General features: G+C 39.1%; 1 protein-coding gene across 1 annotated transcript in view; it reads left to right on the top strand.

Moving 5' to 3' along the window:
* Nucleotides 1-25,002, top strand: part of LOC123282499 (ubiquitin carboxyl-terminal hydrolase 25-like) — a 91,895-nt gene that overhangs the window by 7,462 nt on the left and 59,431 nt on the right. Inside the window, exons 2-3 of the mRNA XM_070487755.1 lie at nt 19,601-19,678; nt 22,947-23,090. The gene's annotated coding sequence lies outside the window, so the exon portion shown is untranslated. The remainder of the gene's footprint in view (nt 1-19,600; nt 19,679-22,946; nt 23,091-25,002) is intronic.

The following is a 25,002-nucleotide window of genomic DNA, read 5'->3' as shown; positions in this document are numbered from 1 at the left end:
TCCAGAAATTTCACTGTGTGTGTGTGTGTGTGTGTGTGGTGTGTGTTTATCTTTTTAACAGTTCTGCCTAGGATTTTTGATCTGAAAATGTTAGTGTTCTTCTCAGTAAAATTATTGCTTCTACTGTATTCTTTTTTTTCCTTCTATAACTGCATTATTTGAATATTAGATACCATTCATGTCTTTTCCTTGCTTCAAATTTTATTTTATAATTTCTTTCTCTCCCTTTTTGTCCTTTATGCTCAGATAACTTTTCAGTTTGATCATCTATGCTACTTCTATATTTACTGCCTCCATAGGTGGTCAGATCTTTTGGGGGTTTGTTTTAATAGTATACATTTTTAGTTGGTTCTAAAGTGCATAATAATAATAATAGAATTATAAACATTGGTTCATAATAGCTGTCCATGAAAATGTTTATTTATGAAATTTCTTATCAATTTTTAATAATAAACACACATGAACCCCCTAGTTAAAACAAAAGCTGCAACTTTGAAGGTAATCTATATCTAACCATAGTCCCCTTATCCCATCCTTCTCTTTTAATTTGAGATTTTAATCATCTTGAATCCTGCGTTCATTCTCCCTTTGGTTTCTTTTTACTGCATCTCTATATGAGTTCTTGAAGGTATATATTTTTAATTTTAGTTGTTTTAACTTTAGGAACGTTTTTTACCTCTATATCTAAAAGATATTCACCTCTGTTTTCTACTAAGAAGTTTAAAGATGTGTTTGCAACACTTAAACCTTATCCATCTTTACGTATTTTTTGTACTTGGTGTGAGATAGGGATCCAGTTTAATTTTTATGTATATGATTTATTGTTGTTAGTCGTAGCTTATTGAAAAGTTAATGCTCTCCCTCAATGAACTGACGTGCCATCTCTGTCATATACAGAAGCTTTATGTAAAGTGTTCTTTTTTCCCCGTTGTCTCAGTTTTGTTTCATCATCCATTTTGTGAATAGCATCCTGTCTTCATTGCTGTAGCTTCATAATGATCTCTACTACTGGAAAAGTAAGTGGGCTCCTCCTCTTCCAAGGTTTCATGGCACTTCATTCTTCCTTGGAAATTTTAGAATAATCTTACCAAGTTCTCTGAAAAACTCTTGTTGGAGTTTTTTATTAATTCCATTGAATCTTAGACCAATTTGGGATCATTAACTTCTCTACAATATTGAGTCTTCCTATTTGTGAACAGAGTATACTTTTTCCTTTGTTTAGATCTTTCTTCATTTCTGTTATTCAGTTTTAATTTTAACTGTAGAATTCTAACACATCATTTGTCCTAATAGTTGCTAATTTCTTATAACAATTATATGTAGCGTTTTAAAATATTTGTTATTGGTTACACGTGTGTACAGATGCAACTGGCTTTTGTATGTTGCTCTTATATCAAGCCACCTTGCTAAATTTTTCTATTTTAACACTTTTCCAGAGATGATTTTGGATTTTCTCTGTAAAAGATTATACTGTGAGTAAATCATGAGAGTTTTATTTATTTCCAATTTTTATGCTTGTAATTTCATTTTTTTCTTGTGCTAGATGAGACGTCTAAGAAGTAATAATACTGACTAGAAGCAGTAATAGTAGATATTGTCTTATTGCTGATTTTAAAGGACAGTTCCTTACTTTGGTACCTAAGGCATTTCTAAAGTATTTACACGTGTTAGTTGTATAAACTTGTATGTTATAAAGAGGGTTCTATTTCTAAAGAACTAAAAGATATTGTAGTATTTTCAATTCTGATGCTTGCACATACTTTTTCCTTTGAGTGCTGGTGACTCTTGTGAAAATTTTCGCTCTAGGCATCCTGGTGTGGAAATAGCTGGTTTGTCAGCCATTTCTCTGTCATCCTAGGGCCTCTAAAGTCAGGCATTGCATTTCTTTTTTATCATGGGCAGTCCTTTCTCTCTTTTCCCAGCGACCACTTCACAATTGTTCATTTCTGCCCTGATATGCTTAGTGTAAGAGTGGTTACAAGAGTCTTTCCCCTGACACTACACACACACTTACTCTCTAATGTCACAGAACTACCATTTTTACTGAAACCCAAGTGGGTTCCTTCCTGGCGAGTTGAATCAGACCCCCACCAGAAGCAGTTGTCACACAAAGTAGGGCATGTTTGCAGCAAAGAGGAGGCCACGCAGAATCATTTCCAAAGTCATGGCATCCCCAACAAAGGGAAGCAGGGGCCTTTTATTTTGGGTGGGAATGAATATTCAAAACAGAGAGGTGGGTATTCGCTTGCGCAGGCTCAGTTGGAAAACATGCTTCCACATACACTGCAGGTTAAGGCAGTAAGGCCTAAGCTCCTCCTAGAGTGGATATTTCAGCATTAAAAATGAGGCAAAGGTCATAGGCCTCGCCCTTGTGCTGGGGCTCAGTCTGCTTCAGGTTGGTTGGTGATTGCATCTCTTAACAGTTAAATGCTTCTGACCCCACCGTTGAGTTCCTTGGAGCAGTGAGTCCCTGACACCATGAGCACTGACTTGCAGCAGTGGCCTGCCTTTTTCCTGCAAATATAAGTGATGAGTATGGTGACATAGCTCATAATAATTGTTGATTTGTGTTATACAGGCATGCCTCATTTTACTGTGCTCTGCCTTATTGTACCTCACAAATATTGCAGGGGGTTTTTTCTTTTTCTTTTTTTCTTTTTTTTTTTTGGTGAGGAAGATTGGCCCTGAACTAACATCTGTTGCCAGTCTTCTCTTTTTGCTTGAGGAAGATTGTCGCTGAGCTAACATCTGTGCCAGTCTTCCTCTGTTTTGTATGTGGGATGCCGCCACAGCATGGCTTGATGAGCGATGTGCAGGTCTGTGCTTGGGATCCGAACCCGTGAACCCTGGGCCGCAGAGCAGAGTGTGCGTACTTAACCACTATGCCACTGGGTTGGCCCTCAAATACTGTATTTTTTACAAGACCCTCAACCAGCAAAAATATTATGACTCATTGAAGGCTCAGATAATGGTTAGCATTTTTAGCAATAAAATATTTTTTATTTAAGATGTGTACATTGTGTTTTTAGACATAATACTCTTGTACACTTAATAGAGTACAGTATACTGTAAATATAACTTTGATATTCACTGGGAAACCAAAAAGTTCGTGTGACTTGCTTTATTGCAGTATTTGCTTGTTGCAGTGGTCTGGATCCAGACCCACAATATCTTCGAGGTATGCCTGTTTATGAAAGACCAAATCTGGCCTCTGAAAGCCAGTTTTGGAATGTCACTATGCAGTGTGGGTAAGTAGATGATGTGAAAGTTGAATTTATGAAATGACCTCTTGCGTTTATTTTGGCAAACTTGTGTAAGTAATTTTTCTAAGTTTTCTCTCTCTTTTTTCCTCCTTGACTATTTTAATACAGTTTATCTGCTTTGTTTATAGTCTTGGTCTTTCAAGCCACTGAATATTTTAAAACGTACGTTTTCCTTGTTTCCTTAGCCTTGTTCAAACAGGTGTAGATCAGAGCTTATTCTTACAGTGTGATTTGTGGACTATCTTCATTTCCTCTAGTGCTTGCTAAAACTGTAGAATTCTGTGCCTCACCCCAGACCTGTTGTTTCAAGACTCTGATGGTTGGACTACTTTCTTAACAAGAATCAGTGATTCTTCTGCACTTAAAGTTTGAGGAGCACTAGTTGAAAGTATTCTTGAAGATGAGAGTGCCTTAGCACTTGTATGAATTGATTGCAGAGGTTGAATTATTACAGTACACCCAATTGAACACGCAAGCAGAGTCTCTTTGAACACATTGGCTTTCTTACATTTCGAGTGTTTGTCCCCATCAGTGTACTTACACTGACCTGCTTTTCTGTTGTAAGGGAAATGCCGCCTCCATCAGGCTATCATGGCCACCATCTCTTGGAAACCCAAAGCTTCAGGTGCCCAGGGGACACTGGAACCCTGAACCCAAATAGGGCAAAGTTAGTTGTCTTTTTATTCATTGAATCATATGTCAGGGAGTTGGGAAGCTATTGTACATGCTAAGGTTGCAGTCTCCCTGTTTCTTTTCTTTTTGGGGTCTGTGTGTGTGTGAATCATTTTTGAAAGATTTTTTTGTGTGTGAGAAACATAGCATATGAGAACTTATGTATACCTCAGAGATACGTAATAAGATTACTGCCCTTTGTACCACCTTAGATGTGAAATAGAACATCTTATTACTACAGAAGTTTTCTTTGTGCCTCATCCGAACTGTCCCTTCCTTCCACATCCCTCTAGCTGCTATCTTGACTTTTCCGGGTTGATGTTACCATAGTGTAATTTAGAAAATATAAAATGAAAACACCCATTTAAACTGTTTTAATTAGATGAATTTTGGCATATGGAACATTTTTGACACTCCAGAAGATTTTCTTGCATCACTTTTCCCATTTAGTATCCCCACCCTCCCTTTCCAGATAACCACTTATTGGATTTCTATCACGGTAGATCGCTTTTGGCTGTTTTAGGTCTTCACATAAACGGAATCATAAAAATTCCTTTTTTTTTTTTTTGCATTTGACATTTCTGCTCAGGAAACTGTTTTTGAGATTCAGCCATGTTATTGCATGTTAGTAGTTTGTTCCTGTTTATTGCTGAGTAATATTTTATTGTATGAATATTTTGAAACTTGTGTAAATATGCACCTATTGGTGAACTTTTGAGTTGTTTCCAGTTTGTGGCTTTTATGAATAATATTGCCACGTGTATGTGTGTAAGCAAGTCTTGAGTAGACATATTTGCATTTCTCTTGGGCAAATACATAGCAGTGGAATTGTTGTAAAATATTGCTAAATGGTTACTTAAAGTGGTGGTATCACTGTCGATTCCCATCAGCAATGTATGAGAGTTCTGGTTGGTCAACATTTTTGGCAGCACTTGATATTGTCAACTTTTATGTTTTAGCCATCTGAGCGAGTATATAGTGGTACCTCATTGTGATATTAATTTGTATTTCTTTAATGGCTCATGGTTTTAAAGTCTTTTCAGGTGCTTATTGACCATTTTTGGATGATTTTTAAATATTGCTTCTCATACATTTTCCAGTTTTATGTTCTTAAAGGATTAGCAATAACAATAGCTAGTTGTTCTTCCAAGTCTGAAAATGGCAAAAAAGTTGAAGATATTGCTAGAGTTAAAACATTTTAGGAGCAAGTACTGATATGCTCTCGAAACAAAATGAAATTGCACAGTTTTTTCTTCATTTTATTTTTTTAAACTAATACGTGATAAAAAGGCTCACTGCTGAAGAAGGAAGTCCTTTCTCTTCTTCATACCTCAAACTAGCATTGAGTTAATCTCTTAGATAGTTAATTGTGCACATAGGAGAAATCTCTATTATGTATACTTTGTTCACAGGGTATAAAATACTTTCACACTGTAGTTGGTTTGGAAGTTTGGAAAGGGCCTGGAGGACCAATGGCAGGTGGGAGGAACTGTGGAGAGGTAAGCAATTGGGCAAAGAAAAACTTTTCTTACAGTTTCTGGTCCATGTGAGAATCAGAAAGAAGAGGAGCTCGTTTTGAACTGGAAAGGAAAACACTTCCTGTTTGCTGGGTTTTTATTGGTGCTGTTCAGCCTGGAAGTGGGTGGGGTGGGCGAGCTCTGCTAGGCCTGAGGGCAGGATTGACTTCGAGCTGAGAGCTAAGTCCTCAGAGAAGCAGGAAGGATGTAGAGGAGTAGGGAGAGAGGGACCAGGAATGAAGAACCATTAGTGGCCAGGATCTGTTACTATGGTAACAGTAACGTGAGAACCACTCACATATACACAAGTTGGTGTGTTATAATTCATGCCACAATACATGCAAGATCAAATGTTTGATTTCTTTGAGGTGGAGCTACAGAAGCGAGTTTGGGCTGGAGGTGTGGGGCTTGCTGTGTCCTCCACTGAAGCATCTGAGCTGGTCTGCGTTTCTCATCAAGTAGGCCCCACTCTTCCCATTAGGCCTTACAGAAAGCCTCTGGGGCAGAACAAGGCCAAGGAAGAGGATTGAAAGGAAACCAGAAGTGATACCACACCTCTCAATCTCAAGTTCGCGTGCCCGATGCACAGCAAGCCAAACACTGAGACATTGCTGTTTGTAGATGGAGACAGATTTTATTCGAATTGGCCAAAATGAGAAGGTGGGAAAGCCCCTGGACAATCTGACTTCCGCAATTCCATGGCTGCTGAGTGCATTCTCCTTCTTCTACAAAACAAACTCACAAATCTTCGAGACCCCTGAGTCACCCCCTCAAGTTAAACAGGAAACAGCAAATTGGTTTAATATCTACAGTGACCCTCAGGTACCCAGCTTCGGCCCAGTCCACTGCCTCAGGTTTAAAATTCCCAGTTTTTGGAGGGCGGAACAGCTCTCTGCACAGGCCTCCTGGGGTCAGTGGACACTCTTTGTGCCTATTCTGGTCACATCATTCAGGTTCTCAGAACTGACTTTTGGGCTTCTTCCCCAGTAGAGCGGGGACTTCCAGTCGGTGATAAGACTGCAGAACTAACAGAACTGACAGTATTTCCGTCCTTGCTGCTGGTGTCAGAGGGAAGGCTCACTGCGTCTGCGCTGTGGGGCTGTGGCTGGATAGATGAAGGTGGCGTAGCTCAGGCTGGAGTCAGCTTTGTGGTTTCTGTGATGTTTGCTGGCTAGGGGCCCAGGCTTCTGGGGACGTGGGGATCAGAGTAGCCCGCCAAGGGCTGGGGTCCCGTGCGAGGAGGTGTGGTGCTAGGGCCCTGTGAACATTGTTGTTGCCATTAGCTTACTTGGCCATCTTGGGGGTTGCCTCAGGCAAATTCTAAACTCAGGGTCTGCAGTTTTTGGATGGAAGTGAATGCCCTTCTGTGCATTCTTGGTTGTGCCTGTGGTGCTCAGGGACCCTTCATACCCCTTGCACTGCTGGAAGAGAGGGTAGAGCTCTCTGGGTTTAATGTGCGAAGGGAGGGGCTGACTAACAGTGCCTCTGTTCCTCCTCTTCCGCCTGTCTTAGGGCCTCAGGGGGCTTTCTGTGGGGGCGAGGGGGAGCGAGGGTGGGAGGTGGTCAGGGAGTGTGGCCGGGAGGTACTGGGAACCTGCTGCCTTTGTCTTTTCCTTACTGACCATTGTTATATCTTCTATAGATATACCTTGTTATTGAGTTGCAGGGATTTATATATTCTGAATATGTCATTATAAATTATAAATATATTTTTTCTCAGCATGTAGGTTCTTTTCATTTTCTTATTAGTTTCTATGAAGTCAAGTTTTTTAACACTGGTGAAGTTCATTGTACCACTTTTTTTTTTTTTACGGTTAATGCTTTAACAAATTTTTGAAAGTTAATTTGCAAAAACTTTTTTCCTGTGTTTTCTTCTAAAATGTTTTATCATTTTAGTTTTTACATATACGTCTGTAATTTATGTGGAGTCCGTTTTTGTGTGTGCTCTGAGGTTGAAGAGTTCAGGTTTATATGAAATAAATGGCCCTTGTGTTATAGTTCATCTTTACTTCTGGATGCACCAGAACTTAACCATCCTACTGTTGGTAAACTATTTGGTTATCTTTTTATGTGTTCATGGACCTTTGAGATTTTTTGTGTGAAATTTACGTTTGTTTCTCTTGTTTGTTTTTTCTTTTGGGTGGTTTTACCTTTTCCTTTTTGATTTGAAGGAGTTCTTTAGTCTACAGATAATTTTTATTTTCTACTTAGATATTTTGAAAATATCTTTTCCCATTTTCAGGTTGTCTTTTTACTCCCTTTATGCTATTCTTTCATGAATAGAAGTTCATTTCAATTTAGTCTCATATGTGATTAGTTTTCTTTATTATTTGAACTTCCATACTCTTTCATTAAGATGGTCTCTCTCTCTCTCTCTTTTTGTTTTTTGGTGAGGAAGATTGGCCCTGAGCTAACATAAGTTGCCAGTCTTCCTCTTTTTGCTTGAGGAAGATTGTTGCTGAGCTAACGTCTGTGCCAATCTTCTGTTTTGTCTGTGGAATGCTGCCACAGCCTGGCTTGATGAATGGGGTGTAGGTCCCTGCTTGGGATTCGAACCACTGAACTGCAGGCCACCAAAGCAGAGTGCTGAACTTAACCACTATGCCACCTGGTGGCCCCAAGATACTCTCTTTTATTGTCCTCTAGTCTTTTTCTTGTTTTGCCTTCAGTATTTGTCTTATTCCACTTGGATTTGAAGTTTGGGCATATTGTTTGCATAGGTGTCCAAATTCATGATTGGAGAACCAGCAACTGTATTGAAAAATTTCTCCTCCTCCTCATTAATGCTCCACCTGATGACAATATTTTTTATCCTTGAATTGGGACTTTTTAAAATAGGTCTCAGGGACTCTCCCTTGAATTAAAGTATTTTTCATTATAGTTTTACTGAAGTGTGCGTAAACGTAAACGAGGCATAAATTTATTATGTTTTATTATATAGCTCTTATGCACCAAGACCAAAACCCAACTAATAACTTAGATATAACCAAAACTAAAAAATTAGTAAAATTTGGAAGAATAAGGTTAACTTAATTTTAACAGAATGGTAGTGTTTTACAGAAGCTAATTTGGCACTTCCAACTTCAGCCAAGGAAATTAATATATGTGCATCAGGATAGTCTTGTAATAGTTATTGTTAAAGTTTGGGAGTAGATTTTATTGCCATTGTCGTCCACTTTACGTCTGTGACCCTGGTACTCAGTTGACAGCCATTGTCTTAGAGTGAGGTTCTCAGCCTTTTTGTTGTAGTTTTCACAGATGTGCCTTCAGGTTTGGTCATAGTTTAAAACTTTTTTTTATTTTTTGCTATACCTCAGTATAGTAGTCCCATTTTATCCGCAGTTTTGCTTTCCATTGTTTCAGTTATCCACGGTCAACCGTGGTCCAAAAGTATTGAGTGGAAAATTCCAGAAATAAACAATTCATGTTTTAAATTGTGCATCATTCTGAATAGCCTGATGAAGTCTCACTCCATTTCACCTGAGATGTGAGTCATTCCTTTGTCCAGCATATCCACACCATATATGCTACCCACCTCTAGTCACTTAGTAGCTGTGGGTTATCAGATTGATGGTCGTGGTATCACAGTGCTTGTTTTCAAGTAACCATGATTTTACTTAATAATGGCCCCAAAGCGCAAGAGTAGTGAGGATGCAATTCGGATATGCCAAAGGGAAGCTTTAAGTGAAAAGGTAAAAGTTCTCAACTTAATCAAGAAAAGAAAAAAATCTTATGCTGAGGTTGTTAAGATCTTGGGTGACTTTTATTATGCCATATTGTTATAATTGTTCTATTTTATTATTATTGTTAATCTCTTACTGTGCCTAATTTATAAATTAAACTTTATTATAGGTATGTATGTATAGAAAAAAACCAGTATATATATGATTTGCTACTGTCTGTGGTTTCAGGCATCCACTGGGGGTCTTGGAACGTATCTCTCACAGATAAGGGGAGACTACTGTAAATGTGCTGTAATTATTGCTGTATCTCTCAAGCAGAATGTTGAACTGAACAGGTTGTGTGGTTTAGTGTAGAGTGGGATACAGATGATCCTCAACTTACTATGTTTCTACTTAGGATTTTTCGACTTTCATTGGTGTGAAATTGATAATGCATTCAGTAGAAACTGTACTTTGAATTTTGAATTTTGATCTTTTCCCAGGCTAGCGGTATGTGGTACACTCCTCTGTTGTGACGTTGGGCAGCGGCAGCGAGCCACAGCTCCCAGTCAGCCACGCGATCACGAGGCTGATAACACTTACAACAGTCCTGAACCCATAAACCATTATGTGTTTCGCTTTCAGTACGATACTCAATAAATGACATGAGATATTCAACACTTTGTTATTAAACAGGATTTGTGTTAGAGGATTTTGCCCAACTGTACACTAATGTGTACTATTTAGTCCTTTTTTCTGGTCACTGTTACAAGGCTCCTGTAACTCTTGAAATTTACTGTCTTTTGTATGCTAACGAGAAAACTTCTGGTTGGAGGACAAGATAAGGAAAGGGGCTGGACCTCAGAAAAACCAACCACTGTGATTAGAGGGTTAGAACTTTCAGCCAGTTCCCCAGTCCAGGGAGGGGAGAGGGGCTGGAGAGTGAGTTCAGTCACCAGTGGCCAATAATTTCAATCAATTGTGCCTACATAATGAAATCTCTGGTGCTTTGTATACTTTTAATAAGTACATAGTAAATGAGAGTTCTAGGATAGAACTTTGCATGTATGGTTAACTTTTTTCCTCTGTATGGACTTAGCTTATAGTGCAGTGAAACAATATTTTTTGCATGTAGAGTTTCTACTTATGATGCATTCTTTTGTCTACTAGTTAATAGGGATGGGGATTCTCTTAGGGGCATGGACATTATGTGGATGTTAGATTGGTTGAAGGGTTGAGGTGGCAGGTGGGGTATGAACTCTGAGGTGAGGAAGGATGGAAACAAACATTTACTGAGGACCAACTATGTCCATTGCTCTTTGCTACCTGTTTCCCGTAAAGCATCTCATTTCTTTACTTTTCTTCCTTTTTCTTTTTTTTGGATTATGTGAATGCTTAAAGATTGTTTGTAGCTCTGGGATTCTGTAAAAAGGTAGGAAAGCGTTTTTTAAATTCAGAAATTCTGGCATTTCTAAGTCTAAATGTAAATAGTGAAGTATGAAAAAGCACATCTTGGGGCTGGCTCCGTGGCCGAGTGGTTAAGTTTGGGTGCTCCGCTGTGGCAGCCCAGGGTTCAGATCCTGGGCGCGGACATGGCACCGCTCGTCAGGCCACGTTGAGGCGCCGTCCCACATCCCACAACTAGAAGGACATGCAACTAAGATATACAACTATGTACGGGGGGTTTGGGAAGATAAAGCAAAGCAGGAAAAAAAAAAAAAGAAGATTGGCAACAGTTGTTAGCTCAGGTGCCAATCTTAAAAAAAAAAACAAAAACTACCTGCTTCATTTATATAAAAAAAAGAGCACATCTTCAGATTTTTACACCCAGAGGGATATATGATTAATTTACTTTAACACTGACGTGCTGTTAACCCAAAAAGGTTGAGATAAACCTTGGCTCTGTGCCAGTAGGAAGTACAAGGTACCCCATCCATTCATGAGATAGCTCTTTGGGGTATTTGCAGTGGAGAATTTCAATAATATTGTCCTGTACACTCACCTTCAAGCAGGATTGACAGGACCAGAACTAAGAAAGGAAGCCTTCTGGGAAATTCTAGATAGACTGTAGGAGAGTGTAGAAAGTTTGTTTAGTAAGTGGGCCTGATTTAGGTATGCCTCTTGTTCCTGTCTCCAGTAATTAGTACCTCTTTCTTGTGGATGAGTTCAAGCCCTGTGATCTGACTTAGTCCACTTACCCTCTGTAAACTCTGCTATGTTCATTTATTCAGTCAATATTTATTGAGTGCCTACCACGTGCCAGCACTGGTACTAGTTGCCAGGACTACAGTGATGAGTGAAATAGACAGACTGTGCTCCTTTTGGACTTAGAATCTGGTGATTAACCGTAGTATATTATTATAATGTGGTGAGTGCCAGGAGAACCTCTAACCTTAACAGAAGGCAACTGAATATACACAGATCTTTGAATTAGGAAGCAGAGTGGTATTTTGTAGACCCTGAATAAAAGTTAGAGGGAAGAGGAAGATGGGAAAGTAGTGCAAGGTGAGGCTAGAGAGAGCCGCAGCCTGCAGACAGCCCGTTAGGCCATGATAAGGATTGTACTGCAGGAAAATTCTCAGAGAGTTCACGGAATATTACATGTGAAGGGAAATGAAAGATCACGTTGTCCTCCTTAAAATGAGAGATAAAAATAAAAGACAAGCCTCGGGAAATAAAAGTTTTTTGTTTTTGTTTTTTGCTTATAGCTTTTAGCTGGCCAGGGGCAGGTTTGGGGCTTACGAAGAGCTATTCGAAGGACACGTGTACTAGGAATTATCTGTCAACGAAGTTTGGGGATTTCTTGTTATGGTGAGATAATACCAACTAGGGCAGTTTAGTGTTATCAGGTAGACGCAGAAGGTATTTGTGGAAACAGATGTGCGTATGGTCATGTACTTTAAAGGCAGTGGTGTTATTAATCCTTTCATTGATAGGTAACTTTGACCTGCTTACCACTCAGTGCCGGAAATACTTTAGTCTTTAGTGTATATGATTCGAAGTTTAAGAATGCCTTGGGATTGTCTATCTCATTGGGGTTTTTTCCTTTTTTCTAAGAGAATTTGGAAGTTTTTTTAGAGGTCATTCTAAGAGTTGCCTTTTTTTCCCCTGAAGAGGGAGACTTTGACTTTGTTTCTTTTGCGCTAAACCAAGTTTTATTTATATTTGGAAATGCAGTTAAAAGAACCAATGACTGACTTATGAGGCATTCACCCCTTAACACAGAAAGCTTTCCTGCCTTCTAGTCAGCAGTGCGCCAGTCTTCTCGTACCGCTATCTAAGTGTTTTACATCAACATGGTAGGAGATTTTTCCACCGCTTACATTTTTTACTGCATCTTTAATCTTCAAACTCAGGTACTGTAGAGGAGAGAAAATATGGAAAGGACATGGGCTGTGGGATTTGAAAACCCCGTTTTCATTGCTGTCTCTGCACTTGTTCATCTCTTGAAGCCCGTTAGCTATAAAATGAGAGGAACTTCCTAGAGGGGGTGTGTGCATGTGCACATTTGCATGTGTCAAATGAGATTATATGCTGGGAACACTTAAAGCAGAGTCTGGCATACAGCAAGAGCATAATTGCTTATCTTTTTCCTTGGCCTAAACCAGTGATCCCCTTTTTTTGATCTTCAAAAAGTTATACCGATGTTAAATATTCTGTAGTCTTTACTGAAACAGATTTAAAACAGACCCAACATTAAGTAGGGTCAACTGAGGGAGGAGAGAATTTCAATGAAACCCTCTGATCTTTAATTTATATTGAAATTACTGATGTCTCCTTCTCCCGGGAGTGTATACTACTGTCTTTTCCACAGAGTAGGCACTTAAGGCTGTCATCATGTAGTAAAAATTACTTTGAAGAAGGAATCTGAAGGTCTGTAGGTAGTCTTGGCTTGTTCCTTATTGATTTTTGTGGTATTTGCAAGCCACTGAATCTCTTTGAACATTGTGCCTGCCCTTCTTGGTTGAGCAGTGTGTTAAACAACAAAAAATTCAGCTCAGGGGGCTGGCCTGGTGGTGCAGCAGTTAAGTTCACGTGCTCGGCTTCGGCGGCCTGGGGTTTGCTGGTTTGGATCCTGGGCACAGACCTACACACCGCTTGCTCATCAAACCGTGCTGTGGCAGGCATCCCACATATAAAGTAGAGGAAGATGGACGCAGGTGTTAGCTCAGGGCCAGTCTTCCTCAGCAAAAAACAGGAGGATTGGTGGTAGATGTTAGCTCAGGGCTAATCTTCCTCAAAAAAGAAAACAAGGAAAAGAAATTCAGCTCAGTCGATTTAAAAAGTCAAATTGACTTTATTGAGCAATTTATTATTGGGCCATAGTTCTTAGCCATAAAATAAACAGGTGTGCCAGAAGGTGGCATGCTTGACTCTTTAGAATTTAAAGATCCCGTTAGCTAAGACTTTGGGTTTTTTGGAGCCAAATTAATGTGTAAAAAGAGTGTGCTGCTGGGTTGAGGATTGTGTGTGTTTTACAGTATACCTCGTTGCATGGAAGTTTTCTTGAGGTTGGCAGGTGGCCTGGTGTCAATCTAACCTGTTCCGTGACCACCTTGTCCTGACAGGAGTCTTTGAGTTAGGTGATGAACTCTCTAACAGCCTTTAAATACTTGATCTGTGCCCATGATTTTTGTGATTTTTTGACTTCAGAGATTCCCGTTAGCCTTTGTCTACATGAAACAAGACAGACAGGTGCACCTTAATGTTTCGGCAGTAACCAAGAGATGTTACTGTTCCTGGCTAAGAAAAGGCCCTGTGTGCAAAACCAGCAATTCCCAACATTGGAACCTGAGACTGGGGAACGACTGAACCAACAGACCTCAACAAATGGGGACTGTGGACTGATTCCAAAAAAATGGGGAAGTGCACTTGCTGCTAGCAGTTCCCACCGTGGAATCTGGGGAAGGATCCCAACCAAATGGGGAACTGCAGACTAAACCACCAGCAGTTCCCAACACGGAATCTGGAAACATAACCAAGGGCTAGAGTTTCCAATCAAATAGGGCATTGTGGTCCAAACTGCTAGCAGCTCCCAACGTGGAACTAGTGATTGTAGACAAATGGGGAACTAACTGGAAAGCCAGTTAGATTGGGAGCTCAGTGCAAAGAGAGCCGAGCTCAGAACCCAGAGGGAACTTACCCACAGCCCTTGGAAATGGTGAGAAAGACAGTGAACTCAAAAACGGGTTTGCAACTACCATGCCTGTGTTTCTTGTTGTCCCTGCATGCCACTGGAAGTCTCCTTTAGTTCTGCTGCTGCCACCAAATCTTCTAAACAACAAAAAATTCAACTGAGTAAATTTGAAAGAGCAAATTGGCTTTATTGAACGATTCATGAATCAGGCAGCATCCTGTCTACCAAATAGAAAGGAGCTCCATAGAGTTGGAAAAGAAATGATTTTAAAGGCAGAGAGGGAGGGGACAAAAGGCAATTATTACCAAAGAATGCATTGTTTTAGGCAAGGTTGCCCTCCTAAGGGGAATGGAAGTGGTCTGTCAGTGGATAACCCACTAGGGCTGACCAGGAAATTCTGTGTTGACTGGTCCAAGGTTACATTCCTGGGGAGTTGAAACTGCAAATTAGGTTAGGTATTAAGTCTTGGTTTTCTGACTGTGGGGCCTTAACATTAGTGACTCCATTTTGGCCCTGCTGTCTCCTTATTTATTTATTTAGGAAGATTGGCCCTGAGCTGACATCTGTTGCCAACTTTCATTTTTTCCCCAAAGCCCCAGTAGTACACAGTTGTATATCCTAGTTGTAAGTGACTCGAGCTCTTCTGTGTGGGTTGCTGCCACAACATGGCTTGATGAGCCATGCTAAGTCCGTGCCCAGAATCTGAAGCTGCGAACCCGAGGCCGCTGAAGCAGAGCAAGTGAAATTAACCATTCGGCCACAAGGCTGGCCCCTGCTGCCTTCTTTTTAACAAGTGTGACTATGTTGCACCCACCTCCTTATGCTTATTAGATATGAAATCTGTACAAGGAAGACCTCAGAGCTCAGAAGAGGAGCTCTAGACATGCAAGTGGGTTGGATCCACCTTGGATCCCAAATTGCTAGTCAAGGAGGAGAGAATCATATGCAAGACATTTTCAGTTGAGGATCAGGGTGTATCACAGACCAGAAGTTTGGTAAATAGGAAAATGCAAACCTTGAAAGAAAGACCAGGGTCTTAATCACAACAGAAATAACAGCAATAAAAACATATGATTACGGGAAATGAAGGTGCAGGTTTTCAAAGACAGGAAAAGCACAGCTGTAAGATGCCAATAACAAAGGGGAAAACCTTACAAATGAGGTGGTTTTTCTGCCATAAACTGAGAATTTTTCTCATAGGTCACCTCTTTCGATTTCTCTCCCATTTCTTGGTAACTTAGCTGAGAAAGTTCTTTCACCTTCTCTCCTTCCTGCTCAGCCTTCTTTGGCACCTTAATCCTTTTCTCTTCATTGTTTCATTTTCAGTCAAAATTCATGCGGTCATAAAACTATGCTAGAGATACATCTGGATTATTTTTTTTCCTAGGTTTTAGCTGACTTAATCGTGAAAGATGGTAAACTACCAAACCATAACAAAATTTCAAAGATGTTGCTTTTCTTGATAAAATACTCAGTGTTCTTATTGCACTCTGTATCGGTCAACTAACATCATAAGAGCTCACTCCAAAAGTTGGTGACATACCAAAATATTATCATCACGTTCACAGATTTGTGGGTTGATTGGAGTGGCTTTTCTCTACAAGCGCCTCATTCTTCTGGGGCAAGTGGGCTTCCCAGGTCGTGTTCTTCTTAAGGAAGAAGATGAAGAGGGCAAGCCCAACCATGTAAGCACATTTCATGTTTGCTTGCATGCTGTCTGCTATTATGTCATTGGTCAAAGTGTGTCACATGGTCAAGCTCCTCAATGCAGCAAGGAAATATATGGTATCTCTAGTGAGAGAAAGGGAAAAGTTGCAAAAGGTGTGAGAGCAGAGATGGGAGAATTGGGAGTCTAACACAGGCCCTGTAATGTTTTCTGGGTTTTACATTTGTATTTACATTTCATCTTGTCATTAATGTATATGTATACTATTTTGTATCCTACCACTTCAGCTTAATGTGATTTTGTAAAGATAACCTTCTATATAGATTCACTACTTAAAAATATACAGTTGTTTGGATTTGTCCATCTGTATCAAAATCTTTTGAGATGCTTATTAAAAATACAGATTTATTAGCCTTAACTCACACCCTCCTGGAATCACAGTCTCTGGGGTGGGGCCGGGGAATCATCATTATTAGAAAACTCATCAGGTCATTCTTCTGTACATTAAAGTTTAGAATGTCTTCCTTAGTGGAAGGACATTTGCATCTTTTTTCATTTTTCTAGCCTTATAAATAATAGCCAGCGACGTTTGTACAAATGAGTAGTTTCTTTGGGGTATTCAATAGTCTTTCCCGATGCACGATTGAATAATTCGCAGTTGAGGAAAATAATGGTCTGTGTAAAGGATGGAGTTTGGAGTGCTGGTGGTGGTGAAATTGCAAACAGGCTTATAAAATCTTTCAAGTATTTTATGTTCACTAAAATAAAGCCTTGAATTAGATAAGGAGAATTTCTGTAAAATTTTTATACATCTTTAATTTGTAATGTTGGGTATTATGTAACTTAGTCATGGTTCTGTTGCTTAGTTATTGTTAACTTTTTAAAAGAAAGTAGAAAAGTTGACAAGTTTAAAAAGAATTTTATTTTTCTTGTATTTCAGCCCTGGAAATTTGGCAATTTGGTTCTTTTATTCAACTATTTTGATTCTTCTTGGCATTTATATGACCTTGTTTATGTACTTTATTATCTATTTTATTGTTAGATAGTCTTGGTTATCTCAACTCTTTAATAAGATTTTTATGGAAATGAAAATTCATTGATGGCATGGCAGATAGTGCCAATGCCTATGCAATATACGTTCTTTCTTTTCCCTAACAAACAGAGCCTTGATTTCATCTTCAGAGTGGCTTTTTGCGTTGCTGAAAAATACATTTCCCAACCGCTTTTGCACTTATGAGTGGCCAGGAGGCTTTGTTCTGTTCAGTGAGGCATTAAGTGGAAGTCGCCAGAAAGGGCTTGATAAAGAAGGCAGAATCATTTGGCAGACACCTTTTGTCCTTTGCCCTTCCCTTTGTCCTACCTAGAACTTGGACAGGATGCTGGAGGAGGAGACATGGAGTGACAGACACTTGCTGAATGTCATATATAGGAATGTTTAGTGGGAAGACAGAAGGAGCTTAGATCTTTGATATCTTGTGGGCTGTCCTTATCAGATCTGGACTGCCCACCTCCAGTCTAATTATATTAGGAAAAGACACTGCAGTATGTTGAAGCTACTATTTAGATGGGACTCTGTTACATGTAGCTGAATATAATTTGTAACTTATATGTGTGGCTTTTGTAAAAGATATCTCGACTACGTTCTCTCAAACCTGACTTTCAAATTGCTTTTATTTATTTATTTTTTTCATTTCATTTTGTAATTTCTTTTGGACCCTTCACTTCTGAATGTATATACATTATGCATGTTTAAATTGTCAAGCATGTTTTGAAACGCACATTTTACAATCCTGACATCAACAAATCTGTATGCATAACATTTTAAAACTTTATATTTTGAAGTAATTTCAAATTTAAAGTTGTGAAATTAGTACAGAGAACTTCCCATAACTTTTTTCCTGAACCATTTGAGAGTAAGTTGCAGACATCATGTCCCTTTACCCCCTGAAATACTTCAGGGTGTATTTCCTAAGAAAAAAGATATTTTCTTAAATAACTGTAGTGCATTATCAAATTCAGGAATTTAATATTAATAAAATATCATTACTAAGCAGTCCACATTCGTCTTTCTCCAGTTGTCCGAATAATATCCTGTATTGCGTTTAGTTTGAGATGTAATGTGGTCTCCTGCAGTACATTTGGTTACCATGCCTTTTTGGTCCCCTTTAATCTGGAAACTTGTCCTTTGTCTTCATGATATAGACATTTTGAAGATAACACAATAATTATTTTGCGAAATGTTCCTCAGTTTGGATGTCTGATACTTCCTCAAGATTCGATTCAGGTTATGGTTTTTGGCAGGAAAACCACGGGTGATATTGTCTTCTTGGTGTATTGTATCATATCATATATCAAGAGGCACACGCTGTCAGTCCCGTTATTGGTAATATTAGCTCTGATCACTTGGTTGAGTTGGTATCTGTTAGATTTCTTCAGTATAAATTTACTTTTTCTCCCTTTATAATTTGTAGGAAGAATTTGAAACTGTGTAACTATACTGTTTCTCATTAAACTTTCACCCCATAAAATTCTTACTGAGATGACTGTAAAACATTTTCAAGAAAGATTTCTGCAGATCCTTTCATTCTAGTGACGACTTGTCTTCCAGATCATATCCCTTGAGCTTGCATTATGTCGTGGTGCTGTCTTACAGTTTTTGGGAATTTGTTTTGAGAAATACAGAGATGTAGGGAGGAACATGGTTCTTAATTAGGGAAGTTCAGGGAAGGGTTTGGTAGTGGGATGCTATCCCCCCAATAGAGTGTAATAGATTATATGGTACATAGACCAGTAGACTGTAAACAGATCTGAAGCAAATGGGGGCAAATGATCAATTCTGTTTAGGATCTTTTATGACGGATGGGAGGATGAGATGGTCCTCTTTTTCCTCAGACAGATCGTAGGATGCCAGTGATATAATATACTCACCTAGTGCATGGCCTGCCAAAAGCGTGTCTTTTTCACATATCCCAGGGGCCTGGATGCTGGCTGTCCATAGGGACAGGGAGAGATTACCAGAGCTGCCTCGATCTCCATCACTGGTCCCATGCCCTAGTTAAAGTAAGCCAATGGATACTTGTTTCCTTAGTTTCTCAGGGTTAGCCTCGTGCTAACCACTCCTTTTCTTGTTGGGTGGCATAAATGAGGTGGTGAAGAATGGACCAGAAATTGTTAATTCAGTAAGACTTCTTCTTGGGAAGTAATGTAGAAGTTCCCTTTTGGAAACATGAAAATGGAATAAGGGCTCCCCACAGCATGGTCCCTTCTTCCTAAAAGAATGAAATTTGTTCAGTCTCTCTCAAGTTTGTTTGTTTTTTCTTTTTGAAGAAGATTAGCCCTGAGCTGACATCTGCTCCCAATCCTCTTTTTGCTGAGGAAGACTGGCCCTGAGCTAACATCTGTGCCCATCTTCCTCCACTTTATATGCGGGACGCCTACCACAGCATGGCTTGACAAGTAGTGCTATGTCTGCACATGGGATCCAAGCCAGTAAACCCCGGGCCGCCAAAGCAGAGTGTAGGAACTGAACTGCTGTGCCACCAGGCCTGCCCCTGATTTTGTTTTTCTTTTTTACTCTAGTTTATTTTGTTTTCTGTTTGTTTGCCCAAAGGTCATTTATTTTCTTGTCCTTGTATATTTTCAGATTTCAGAGTGTAATGATTTTGGTTTTTCCTCTCTTCTAGCACCAGCAGACATTTTTGAATCAGTTGAGAGAAATTACTGGGATCAACGATGCCCAGATACTACAGCAAGCTTGGAAGGTATGGCCTCTGTTTTATGACCTACAGTTGTGTTACACCCTCATCTCTACTGCCTGCCATATTTGAAAGTTGAGTTTTTTAGTTATACTGTGTGGTAGTAGTAGAGATATAGGAAAGAACTTGTATAAAGTAAGAGCCTTAGCTAACATATACTGCAATTTTGAGCATGTTAGCTTTCAGCAACCTAATGTTCCAAGATACCTTGGAGTGACAGATGACTTCTCTCCATAGGAAACACTTTTCATGCAAAATAGGGGGATGTGAATCCAAATGCTAATGGCTGGTTTTACTCAAGAACCATGATTTTAGAGTTTAAATAGGGGCAGAGGGTGCGGGAGAGTAGAGAGAGGAGGAGGAGGGAGAAATAGAAAATTAATAGAGAGTCAAAAGCTTACATTTTTTCCTTCCAAGAAGGAGAAATAGAAACTGGCTAACATTCAAGTAATTTACCTTAAGAACATTCAACATCAAACTTTTGAGTATATGCAACAGATAAGATGCATCATTTTGTTGTATCTTATGAAGTACCCTCATTTCCACACAGAGGCACTCACATGAGTTAAATCACGTGGGTATGCACATGGAAAAGATCAAGCGAGTGAAAGATGTTCAAGAACTATATATATATATAGCTACAAAGGCTAGCAGTGAGAGCCTTTTTGCCACTGTAGGCATGCACACAGCTTCAATCCTTTGGAATTTGCTCCATGAGACAAAATTATGTAATTTTTGATGTTGACACAAAAGTTCTTCATTTGTGTCTGGAAGCAATTTATCTTTTAGGTGAGTGTAATCATAATCCTCATAATAGTAGTGATAACAACAAGCACTTAGTAAGCACTTACAGTACTAGGTGCTATTCCTAATAACTCCATGGGGTATTATTTTCATCCCTTTTTAAAAGATAAGGAAACAGAGGTTAAAGTGACTTGATCAAGATCACACAGCTGGTATGTGGAGGAGTTTGAAATAGAAACCAAGCGGCCTGATCCCAGAGCATCACACTTAATTTCTGCTTTCACTAGAGGCTTTGCTTCGTTTTGGCCTCATCAGGACAGTGATGAAGCAGTACTGTTTAGAGCATTAATGCAGGGTTTATGAAGCCACTGTAAGCATTTAGGGAGGAAACAAATGTGTTGTATGTCAGTTTATATGATGATGTTTAGATGATTGCCAGTCCTTTCTTTTTTTTTTTTAAAGATTTTATTTTTCCTTTTTCTCCCCAAAGCCCCCCGGTACATAGTTGTGTATTTTTAGTTGTGGGTCCATCTAGTTGTGGCATGTGGGATGCTGCCTCAGCATGGCTTGATGAGCGGTGTCATGTCTGCGCCCAGGATCCGAACCAGCAAAACCCTGGGCTGCCAAAGTGGAGCACGCGAACTCAACCACTCGACCGGCCCCACTAGTCCTTTCTTTATTGTGATAAATATGACTAAATCATGTCTATTTTCAGAATGTACTTTTTCCATTCTGTGTCAGTGAGTGTGACACTACAGTCGGTACCTTGTCAGGGCACTTTTCTTTTTCTTGACTTGGGAAACATGTAGAATATGTTTAATTAAATAAATGTAAAGAATTAATCCAATTACTTCTTGTCCACATTTCCTTTGAGGTAGGCTGTGTGACCTTAGTTTTTTTTTTTAACTTTCATTTCAGTTCTCGGTAGCTGGAAGTGAAAACAGTGTACTTAAACCTTAACTGTTGCCCGGTATAAATTTGTAAGAGGTTTATTAATGAGTTGAGTCTCTCAGTAAAATACTGATATGGAGTCTACTTTTGGGAACCACATGTCGTTGATTGATTTCAGCACTTTTATTTATTTTGAGCATCTATTTTTAGCTTCGCCAAGTAAGTGACCTTCGCGTTGTGTAAGTCCCTGTTGTAGTCAGCTAATTATTATATGAGGTAGTCTGTGAAGAGTACTTGGCACATGTTTTGGCACATATTACTGCTCAGTAAATCTTAGCCATTGTTATTGCAAGTTGTTTTACTATAGTTTACTTATCTAACTATGGGATATGTTATACCTGTATTTTGGATGAGTCATTTGAGAATCTTACAGTGGTTGTGACACCTAACAAAGGTGAAAGCAGTGGTGCTTTTCCAACTGTACTCTTACTTTATCTCTTCAGCAGCTCCTAGAGTTGGAGTCGAGGTGGGTTGGGGACTTCATTCTTCTAGTTGTTCACTCCTCAAATCTTGGAATCATTCTAATCTTTCTCCTTCTATCACCCGCTACATTTAAGATGATAGCAAATAATAGACTCTCTGCCCTTTCTCTCCTATAGTCTCAACACACAGCCAGAATGATCCTTTTAAAATGTAAGTCATACCAGGTCATTTCTAGGCAGAACCCTCGACTGGCTTCCTATTACACTCCTCTCGTATCCTAAAATTCTTAAGGCCTACACAGTCTTAATGTGTTCTGGCCTTGTGTCACAGAGATAACTTCATTATTAATACCTGGATTTCCTAATGTTGTTTCAACTAGCTGTCATAGAGCTAGTGTTATATTTATTGTTAACTGGACAGAAAATATAGAGATATAACTGGGCAGGTCTCTTATTATTTTACTGTTTCAAAAATTCTTAGTTTTTTAGCAGCTACTTCCTTCTAAATTAACTTTAGAATTTTGTCCAGGTATGCTTTTGATGAGAACTACATAAAATTTATATTTAATTTGGGCAGGATTGTTATCTTGACAGTATTGAGTATTTCTGTCTAGGAGTTCTTTGTGTTTCTCCATACTGTCAAGCTTCAGGACATTTTGCTCTTTTCTTCCTATAAGTCTTTGACATTTCCTTGTTAAGTTTGCCTTTAGGTATGTGTTCAGCACCCATTTTAAAGGGAATACCTTTTTTTGTTCTTATTTGCAGAAGCACTGTTTTAAATATTCATTTTTCATCCTTGTGTATGGCAAGTTCCAGAAAACATGTTTTAGTTTGTTCATTTGTTTAGAAGTACAAGTTTGTGATTGGCTTTTGTTAAGCAGATATGAAAGTAATGGAAAACTGAGAAATTAGTTATAGAGTTGATTTTTACGTTATATTAGTAGTTTTAATTAATAGAGAAAGGAATTACCATTGATATGGTGTTCTTTGTTTATGATGAATTTATACTATAAAATCAGAATCACACAGAATGATTTTGAATCTGAAAATGATTTTTGCTTTGAGAATTAGTTGTTATGGAAAAGCTTACATAAATCATGTGAGAATGTACAGAGTTATTCCAAAATATTTGATGTTCTGTTCTGGATCTTTGAAAGATAGCAATGGAAACTTGGAGTTGGCAGTGGCTTTCCTCACTGCGAAGAATGCCAAGACCCCTCAGCAGGAGGAGACAACTTACTACCAAACCGTGCTTCCTGGCAGTGATAGATACATCAGTGTGGGAAGCCAAGCAGATGCGAGTAAGTTTACTTCTTTCTTAATATTTTGACAGGAATGTAATGAAAAATTTTCCTTGGGGATATATTAATTTTGTTGAAGCAGAGGTAAAGGACAAAAGAAAAGACTACTTTAACCTTGGTTCTTCTTAGTGTATTTGAAAGGAGCATGTTTTAATTAGCTGCATTATATTTTTTTCCAGATTGTATTTCATTGGTATATCCTTTCATAGAGCACCTCATGGAGTATTCATTGTTTTGAAATATGGAACAGCTACAGTGTTACTCATTAAAGAAACAAAAATTTCTAGAATTTTAAATGGGCAAAATCATTTGTTTTATGGATTTTAAGTGTTGGTAGAGGCTTAGTATTATTTTTGAAGATAAAGTAGTATTTTTAATTACTGATAGCTTTACCATTTAGTAGAATTTCCCTTCTTTCAATCCCTGCCCCTCCCCAAAATAAGCACACATACATGCGCACACACAGGTCCATATGGAAAATTTTATGGACTAATTTTTATTCATAACATGAATACTTTGTGCTTATATAGCACTGAGTTTTTCAAAATACATTCAGTTACCTCCATATCTCATTGTGGTGTAACTGTATTCTATAAAATGTAGGTATTTATTTTTATGCATTCTCAATTAGAGAAGTTTGATTACTAACTTGTATTGGAAGAGAATTTCTGATTTTGTTTATAGACTTTCTCAAAGTTAGGAAATAACCAGGAAGAACCCATTCACATAGATGTTTATAGCTATTAATTGGCATTAAATACTGTTTAATGTTGGTTGATGTCAAGTTTTCAGGATAATCTTAGTATTTTTGCTCTACAAATGATCTTATGTCGGCTAAGCCTGGAATACTTCTACTTCACACAGATAATAGGTGATAATCGGGAGAAGTTTTATGTGTGTAAGACAGACCCAGTTGCTGTGTCCAAGTTGAAGACACACTGTGGCTTGACTCCTGTCTGCATCTCTGACTTCGTTTTCTACTGTTTTGTTCTTTTCTCTTTACACTGTGATGACGCAGAATGGCTTGAAGTTCTCATCCACCCAGTGCTATTTAATTTCTTTTGTCTTTATGCTTGCTTTTCCTTCGAAGGAATCCCTTCTAGCCTTTATCCCCAGCCTAATTTCTTCTGGCGTTGTAGGATTTAGCTCAGGAGCTAATGGCTCTAGGATGTTTCCCCTGGCCTCTAGTATGGACCAAGTGCTTTTCCAGCCCCCAGAGCATACCTGTGTCTTAATGAGTACTGTGTTATTTTAAAATTATTTGCTTGTGCCTTTCTTGCTTACCAAACATGAAGCCTAACAGGGCAAGAGACTATTGATGTTCCCATCATCATATTAGAATGTCAGAGTTTCTCAAAAAGTGTTTGTTGAGTTCTTTTTGATAATATGTGTAAAAACGCCATCCCCAGAGGCCCACCTCTGAAGACAATTTGGTGGACTGGACCCTCCTCAGGGCCACCTTGGGAAGCTTATACTGAAGATGGCAGGGCCACATGAGGAAAGGAGCCCTGGTCACTGTGTCACCCCAGGAGAGTCACTTCCACCCAGGAACACTTGGATTGAATGAGGACATATTGTCTCAACCAAAATCCATAAAATGTTAAGATTGCCAGTTCATATTGATGACTCTTGAGTTGTTTGGATTGGAATCCTGGTCTCTTAGTTCATACCTTTAGGGACACCCTTCAGTCTTTGCCCTTGCTTGTCCCCAGTGAGCAACCAGAAGGACAGAGGGAGCCTCAGACTAGGAAGATTGGGGAGCTGTGTGGGCAGTCCCAGGCGTCCCTGCACAGAAGGAAACTTGAAAACAGGAGGAGAGTGGGCCTCACCCAGGGATGGCCCCCATCACTTGCTCTTGTGCACAGAAAGGGACGTGGCCTGGCCCTGCTTTGTCCCCTAGGTGTGCTGTAGG

The sequence above is a fragment of the Equus asinus genome, chromosome 17 (assembly GCF_041296235.1).
Source record: "Equus asinus isolate D_3611 breed Donkey chromosome 17, EquAss-T2T_v2, whole genome shotgun sequence".
Lineage (NCBI taxonomy): Eukaryota > Metazoa > Chordata > Mammalia > Perissodactyla > Equidae > Equus > Equus asinus.
The sequence above is the reverse complement of the archived record's forward strand: the minus strand, read 5'-3'. Positions and strand labels throughout refer to the sequence as shown.